This window comes from Gadus morhua, chromosome 4 (genome assembly GCF_902167405.1).
Source record: "Gadus morhua chromosome 4, gadMor3.0, whole genome shotgun sequence".
NCBI classification, from domain to species: domain Eukaryota; kingdom Metazoa; phylum Chordata; class Actinopteri; order Gadiformes; family Gadidae; genus Gadus; species Gadus morhua.
In genome coordinates, this window is record NC_044051.1 from 39204276 (window position 1) to 39213323 (window position 9048).

Consider the following 9048-nt stretch of genomic DNA (forward strand, 5'->3'; position numbering starts at 1 on the left):
GGGGAGGAGGGGGTGACAAAGGCAGGCAGCCGGTGCGGCCTGTCACTCAATGGCCGAGGGGGGTTGGCGATAACTCAGCCGAGGCTTACAGCCACGTCCAGCGGCTAGCGCCGCCGCCGCGCTAAGGCAGCTGAGCGCACCGTAAATACCGCTAGCTTTCTGCGGCGTTGGCCAGCAGTGTTGACCTGTGGCCAGCGGTGACATGCAATAACATGTGGGGGGGGGGGGGGGGGGGGCTTATGCTCAGCTGCCGAGGTGGACAAAGAGTCGGAGCGATACATGCAATAACGTGGGCTTTAGCTAGCTTTATGACTCTGGGTCGTAATAACGAGATAGTGTAGCTCGGGCGGTTTTCCTCGTTTGCCGCCGTTTTCTATTTGCTTTGCCATAGTGTCGATCGATGTGTGTGATCGGTGTAATTTTATATTAAATGGGGAAAAGGTTGCAGCCGTTTGTGTTGACGGAGTACAGGGCAGGTCTCAGCTAGCCTCTAGGTTACGGAAGGGCGGTTGGATCTATACAGGAGGGTAATTAGAACGCGCGGGACATCAAAGTATTGCTTTAACGGCTGTTAGTATAACGATAGCAAAGGTCACCATGTTGGAGTCCCACCAAGCAGAGTTGGCATGGCCTAACGCTGTCGTTTGTGTATCGCCAGTCGGATCGTAATTATAGCACTGGGGGGCAGGGGCGGCCGTGTAGCCTTGTTCACTAGACGTGGGGAGTTTGAAATCAATCTATCATGAAGAAACCCAACAGGAAGATTTGGCTTCGGTCACAGTCGAAAATGAGTCGTTTTTCCAGTCGGTCTCCCATTAAAAGCGATAAATTAGTGTAATTTGAACAAAACATAATATAAAATTTCACTGGAGATATTTGACTACCAATTAATACTCAATTACTACCCAATGATTACTCATATTCTGTACACAAGTGTATTCCAACACAGCCAAAGCCTAACAGCTTCTTTATGTCCCTTAAAAAGTGAGATCACCCGTATGCAATGCAGTGGGAATGACCTTCATCTTGTCTCTCAGAAGATCGATTGTTGTTATATAATGTTATATATATATATATATATTATATAACCATCTATATTTCAGCCATGAAATCCTGCTTGTCACTCTCACCGGCCTGCTCTAACATCACTTCACCATCTTGGTCCCCTTTAAACAACAACCGAAAACAAAGTCTTCACGGTTGCGGTGCAATACTGCCCCACTTTCTCCTGGCGATTTATCACTGTCATCTGGCTGCCTGGCTTTATTTATATATTTCTTTAAGGAGCCCGGTACTGTTGTGTTTTTTTGTGCGTTGTGTTTCAATGGGCTGCGACCAGGACGACCTTGTTATAATTGGATGGACTTTGAGAAGACAATGGTCTCCGAGGGCTTCTTTGAGAAAGAAACTAAAATCAACCCAGAGTGTGTTATAAGCAGGCAGCCAAATGTTAATTTTAACGGCAGCAACGGAAACTTTCACCTTTAATTCAGGACGCAAATGGCTTATGTTTGACATCCAACGTGCAATATTGCTCGCTTTTTATTGACTTATTTCATCGACTTTTACTGTTTTCCGTCTGTCGCCTGACTGCGTGAGCTACTTTACAACTGAATTTCCCCAAGGGGATGAGTAAAGTATCCGTCAATCTATCTATCTATCCATCTATCTATCTCCACAGAGCTACGCTAGCTACGGTGATGAGCTAGCTACAGCCTGCGGCTACGTAGCCTACGGCTGGTCTATTGGATGTTCAGCTGCACATAGGAAAGGTGAAGAGACCCTCCTGACACACGCTGCAGAGCAGCAGTGAAGCTGGCTGCTAGTTGCTAACTGTGAGACAGCTGATGGGAGATGGTGGGGTGGGGTGGGGGGGGGGGGCGACCAGGAATAGATTGTGTGGCAGAACCAGGGGGGCGATCAGATGGTGGGGATGTGGTATCATGACAAACATGGCATGGTAATTCTAGAGAGCCATGCTAGCTGTATGTCCGTAGGGTCACATACACACGCGTGCTGCGCACACACAAGACACACACACACACACATACTGACACTCATACAAACACACAGACTGACACACAAACACACACGCACACGCACAGACAGATTGACTCATACAAACACACACACACAATGCACACACATTTACACACACAATGCACACACATTTACACACACACACACACACACACACACACACAAACACACACACACACACACAGGCCTACTTAATAAAGACATACACTTTCTCAGACACACACACACACAAACACACACACACACACATTTCTACCATCATTCGGACATAAACGGACACACACACAAAGACACACATGGTGACACCGGAACATGACAGCTCACCACTTGGAGCTTTTGCCTGAAAGGTCAGGTAGGTCCAGTGACCCAACCCTCACACACACACACACACACACACACACACACACACACACACACACACACACACACACACACACACACACACACACACACACACACACACACACACACACACACACACACAGACGCACACAAGCACACACACGCTAATTTGAGCGGATAACCTACACCCATTAGTGAAAAAATGCAAGGCTGCAGCCCCACATGCTATTCTGATTCTGCCAACATGCGTTATGCCATCTGGCCGCGGCAGGGTCAACATGAGATACCAGGCGGCCCTATATGCACCGTCCAGCACCCCAACCCAAACTATATGCTACCCAGAGATACCCAGCACCCCAACACAAACCGTGGCAGGAGACACAAGTGTTAAAAACGCCAGCAGTAACCGAGGGGCGTTCTCGGCACGTACCCTGTGTATCTGAACCGATGATCCGACAGTACGCTAGCGTCGCTTAAACGTTGACTTATCATGCACGATAAGTGATCATGCACAAGTCTCCTACGTTCATGGCATCAACGTGGGTCACTAACAGTCTCCTACTCCTTAAGTTTTGGGTTTCAAAGCCAACCCCACACAAGACTCCTATCCCTACGTTTAGGGGGTCTAAGCCGATCACACACAGACTTCTACCCCGTACATTATGGGGGTCAAACCCCTCCACACACAGACTCCTATTCCTACGTTTAGGGGGTCAAACCCCTCCACACACAGACTCCTATTCCTACGTTTAGGGGGTCAAACCCCTCCACACACAGACTCCTATTCCTACGTTTAGGGGGTCAAACCCCTCCACACACAGACTCCTATTCCTACGTTTAGGGGGTCAAACCCCTCCACACACAGACTCCTATTCCTACGTTTAGGGGGTCAAACCCCTCCACACACAGACTCCTATTCCTACGTTTAGGGGGTCAAACCCCTCCACACACAGACTCCTATTCCTATGTTTAGGGGGTCAAACCCCTCCACATACAGACTCCTTTTCCTACGTTTAGGAGGTCGAAGCCGATCACACGCTGTTTCTTTCCCTTTCCGTTCAGGGGTTCGAAGCCATCCGTACACCCAGTCTCCCCGGCCGTGGTCGTCCCTTACCTTGAGGGAGTCAAAGCAGGCGATGACCCGGCCGTTCTCCACCTGGCAGCTCTTGGACGGGTGGGCGAACTTGCACTCCTCGTCGCTGCGCGAACACGTGCCCCTCTGGAACTGCCGGCACACCTCCAGGGTGAGCCATTTGGTGTCGCGGATGGACGCCATGTTGAGCGCCATGGCGTGTGTGTGTGTGTGTGTGTCTCCGGGGGCGGAGACGCGGTAGCGGTGGAGGTGGGGGTGGGCTGGAGGGCGGAGCCTCTCAGGGGGGCGGAGCCTCTCAGGAAGCGGGGCGGGCAATGGGCGGGACTACGCCTAATTCTTCTTCTTCAAACAACAGGGGAAAAAAGGAGAAACGCTAAAACTCACGGCGCGTCGGGGGCTAAAAAAAACACAGCGTGTGGCGGAGCGGCGAGGGAGGCGGAGCTCGGCCTTGCGCGGGGGGGAGGGGGGTGGGGGGGGCTGGCGAAGCGTCTGTCAGTCCGTTGCGGCGGGAGCCTCATCAATCAGCCTGCGCTCAGATGCGGCGCTTCAGGGACGCGGCGGCGGCGGCGAAGCTGGGCATGCTCAGTGGCGAGCTCCGCAGTGGGTTCCTGCCCAGCCGATGTCCCCAAAACGTCTCCCCCTGCGGTGACTGATGACTGCGGAGCGAGGAGGGTGTAGGGGGATGGGGGGGGGGGGAGGCGCCGGGGGTACGGGGAGAGGAGGGCTAGTGCTATTTCGGGGCGCGATGGCACAGATTTTGGGGGGGGGGGGGAAGAAGAAAACCGAAATGTTCGGAGAAAAACCCGGCGCTTCAAAAGCGCGGTCCTCCGCTCCGACCGTGTGTGTGTGTGTGTGTGTGTGTGTGCGTGCGCGCCAGTGGTTCTGGGGTACGTCCGGCCCCGCCTCTCTACTTCCTGTTCCTTCGGTCCCAGGGGAAGGGGGGAGAGAGAGTGGGGAGCGAGGGGGGAAGGGGGAAGTTGCAGTTGCAGCGGAACGCTGGTGGGCCGCGGCGTGACGTTAGCGTTATGGCGTGCGTTGCTCGGCGAGGCGTTGTCCGTCTGAGATCTGCAGGGGGGTGGGGGGGTAGGGGTAGGGGGGGGGGGGGGGGGGAACACAGGAAAGATGATTGAACCGATAAAACAACAAGAATCGTCGGGGGGGAAACAAACGTGTCTGACACGCGCCGACAGGAGGGGCAACGCGGCGATGTGTGTGTAATGGCGTGTCAGACGGGGTGTGACACACATCACGTGCCTCCCCCCCCTCCGTTCCCCACGACGACAGAAGCAGAAGAGGTTCATTAGAGACAAACGGATGAGATGAGGAAAAAACTAACGACTCTCCTGGGGGTCCACGATCGGGGTCCCCGCACAATCATTTCCCCCCCCCCCCCTCCAGGCTCTGCTGGGAGGGCGGGTCTGTGCACACAGCGACGTCCGCTGTGATACAGCAGACGGGGGCAGCGGAGCGAAACAGAGAAGACAGGGGGGGGGGGAGGGTTGAGAGGATGGCCCCTAGGGGCCCCCCCCGTCAACCCTGTAGAGCAATGTGCAACAGGGACCGACTGGAACCGGCCAATAGAAAAAGCGCGTAGAGCAGCACTATTCCGGGCGGGGGTCCAGCTGCAAGATAGGGGTAGGGAGAGGGCACTCGGGTGCCAGGGACAGACGCCATGATGACGTTTCTCCCTCCCTCCCTCCCCTCCCTCCCTCCCTCCCTCCCTCCCTCCCTCCCTCCCTCCCTCCCTCCCTCCCTCCCTCCCTCCCTCCCTCCCTCCCTCCCTCCCTCTCTCTCTCTCTCTCTCTCTCTCTCTCTCTCTCTCTCTCTCTCTCTCTCTCTCTCTCTCTCTCTCTCTCTCTCTCTCTCTCTCTCTCTCTCTCTCTCTCTCTCTCTCTCTCTCTCTCTCTCTCCCTCCCTCCCTCCCTCCCTCCCTCCTAGCCCCTGGCACTCAGGATTAACCACCGGCTCATTGATGGCGAGTCATTTTGCACTCATGTGGAAGATGGGAGTGTGTGTGTGTGTGTGTGTGTGTGTGTGTGTGTGTGTGTGTGTGTGTGTGTGTGTGTGTGTGTGTGTGTGTGTGGGAGTTTATCTTGATGTGTGTGTCTGTGTGAGAGTTGATCAGTCTGTGCGTGTCTGTGTGTGTGTCTATATTTGTGAGCATCATGTGTGTCATTTCAACCTCATTTAAGGACATTGATTGTCTGGGGGGAGGGAGAGAGAGAGAGAGAGAGAGAGAGAGAGAGAGAGAGAGAGAGAGAGAGAGAGAGAGAGAGAGAGAGAGAGAGAGAGAGAGAGAGAGGAACATTCAACAATGTGAGGAAGTTGCGTTTGGCGGGCCGTAAGGAATCCATTACGGAGCGACTACCGCGGAGAAAACATTTCCCTGGAAACATCTGGGATTGCCTCAGTGTTAACCACTGGGCGCGAGGACGAGAGCGAGAGACATAGAGAGAGAGGGAGAGAGAGAGAGAGAAAGAGAGACATGGAGATAGTGTGAACAAGTGGGACGGCGAAGGGGGGCCGAGAGACAGCAGAGGGAACAAGGGGGAGAGAGAGAGAGAGAGAGAGAGAGAGAGAGAGAGAGAGAGAGAGAGAGAGAGAGAGAGAGAGAGAGAGAGAGAGAGAGAGAGAGAGAGAGAGAGAGAGAGAGAGAGAGAGAGAGAGAGAGAGGGCAATGGGACAGCAAACAGAGAGAGAGTGAGACAGAGAGGGAGTGACAGCTATCCAGAGTGAAAGCATAAGTCATAATGCCCTGCACCTAATGTGTAGACCCGGTGCCTATCACACCAACCGTGGCTCCATTTCATTCACCCTCCCACACACGCACCCAGACCAGTTCTACTCCATTCTGCACTGCACTGCGATCACGCTGACAACCGGACTGAGAGAGAGAGAGAGAGAGAGAGAGAGAGAGAGAGAGAGAGAGAGAGAGAGAGAGAGAGAGAGAGAGAGAGAGAGAGAGAGAGAGAGAGACAGAGAGAGAGGGGGGAAGGGAGAAGGAGAAAGAGAGAGTGCTGGAGGGAGTCAGTGCGAGGCAGGGAGGGAGAGAGATAGAGAGGGAGAGAGCGAGTGGGAGAGAGCGAGAGAGACACATGAAGAGAGAGAGGGAGAGAGAGAGAGGGACAGAGGGTGGGAGAGAGAGAGAGGGACAGAGAGTGGGAGAGAGAGACAGCGAGAGAGACTGAGAGAGAGAACGGGAGAGAGAGCTTGAGGGAGTCATTGCAAGGGAGAGAAAGGGAGAGAGGGAGAGAGAGAGAGACGAGAGGAAGAGAGAGAGAGAGGAAGAGAGAGAGCGGCAGCAGAACCAGTGAGACGCAGACGATCGCCTAAACAATCTCGCCCAGCATAGGACGGACGAACCCGCCCCTCCCTCCTGGCCTGGTGGTCAAGCCGAGACGCTCCGAGACGCTCCGAGACGCTCCGAGACGCTCCGACCCGCCACACCACCACCGCAGACAGACGGCTCTCAGGCCTCGGCTCGGTACGTCCAGAGACCCGTCTGTGCGAACCACATTCGGCACGGACCGACTTGGCAAAGAGGCAGGGGTTGACGTGGATTCAGACCCGGGAAGGAGCTCCGATCCTGGGCTGCTGCACGGCATCTTCCCTAGGCTGTTTGGCGACCTCGATGCACTTTTGATGGGAAAATCAAAAAAAAAAAAAATCGTGACTTCTTTTGTTGATTATTCATGATTTTTGGGATGAATTTGTAAATAAGTGTACTTGAAAAATAAAGCTTTGTTTTGAGCGGGCTCTTTTTTGTGTGATTGTAATTTGTTTTACAATTACATTGCAATTGGTTATTTTACAGGCCATTCCTTTGAAACTGATCCCAGGGTTTCACGATGCTGTAGTCGTCTAAGAGCTTTTTATTGCGTCTTTACTTTTTACTTTTTATTAAGAATCCGGACCAAGAATCTACACAATAAACTCATTACATCTGTTAATACGTTGCCTTGTTTGGGGGGGGGGGGGGGGGGGGGGGGTGACATCACTGCGCAGTGGACAGCTTCACTCCATCACACTGATTAGAACGTGGCAGTACAACACCAGAGTGTCACCTTGCCCCGACGACTGCACCCAGCCAATGCGGCGGCGGAGGCGGGGGCTTTTACTTTGAAAATCCACCATCTGCTCCCCACTAGATCCAAGGACTAAAAAAGCAACAACATTGTTTTCCAGTGGCGTATAGCAATTAAGTCTGGCACCAGCCTTAAAGGAGTTATTAGAATGGTACAGAAAATAATGGGAGAACAAAGAACTCGCGGCCAAGCCAAGGTTAATCAACTTACACGGATAACCCATGTCTGCTTATTGGATTGATGCGTGCTTATTGGATTGGACTATTTCAATCATAAATAATCTCCTGCGTGCTGTTTGGAGAATAAAGGTTCTTATTATTGTTTTCTGCTGCGCCTGCTAGCTACTAGTCATGCCTCCGGATGCCTGCCACGCCTTAGACATGCTGAGACACTCCCCTGACTCCCACCGACCTCAACCCCCCCCATGTCTCCGCCCTCACCCCCTCACCCCCCCCCCCATCCACATCAGAGCCGAGAGCGCGCACACAGTGATCTACGCATTTGTTGCGCGTCCCCATTGTCCGGCGAATCATATCGTCCCGATTGAATGCTGATGGGGTGAAACTAGATGAGGGGTCATCGGACTCAGCCCCGGTAGTGGTGGTGTTGGTGGGGGTGGGGGTGGATGCGGCGCCTCCAACGCCCAGGCTCTGGTTCTCCGAGGCTGGGCTTGAGTCTTGCCCCTACCTTCCTCTTCCCTCGGGGGGGGGGGGGGGGGGGTAATCGCTACTGCGGAAGACTCTGCCGCGCAGGTGAGGAAACGGTGTCAGCCATGACCTTTGTTTTTCGTTTTTTTTTCTTTCATACGGCTAATCCCTTCTTATTTTAGCTAGCCTACTTCGGTTGAATGATTTGACTAAACGAACGAACAAGGTCAACGGCGTGTCAAGCTGTCAAAGGTTTACACGCGGTTACCACGACGGCAGGTTCACAGCACCCCCCGTCCCATACGGCGTCTTTGGATTGTGATGGCCTCGCTGTCGGGGGTCCAGCTTCTGGGGAAGGGATCATGTTTCAGGCTCTATCGCCAGAGGTATACGGCGTGCGGCTGGGGTTTGGAGGCCCAGTTAAGGTGTTGCACAAGGCCACCACAGACCATGGGCTTCTTTACACCTCGTCCTCGCCCAGCGAGACCATGCCACTACTGGGACGGGGACGGACGGACGGGGGGGCAAGGAGAAAGGGAAGGGGAAGAGGGAAGGGGGGAGGAAAGAGGAGGTCTAGGACGGGACAGATGGTTGGTAGGTGGGATATGGGGCTGCACATCCCCAACACCTTCCTAACAACCCCCTCCATCTCCTCCTCATTGAGTTCGGACCCGTAGAGATTAGCTCCTCTGTGAGCCCCATGTGGGGGGGGGGGGGTGTCCTGCCACATGCCCTCTGAGATTTATCGAACACAAACCCCACTACACGTCGACAACACCCTGAGGCCCACCCCCTGAATCAGAGGTCTCACAAAGGTGGTCGGTCACGCCGTTACCTGAAA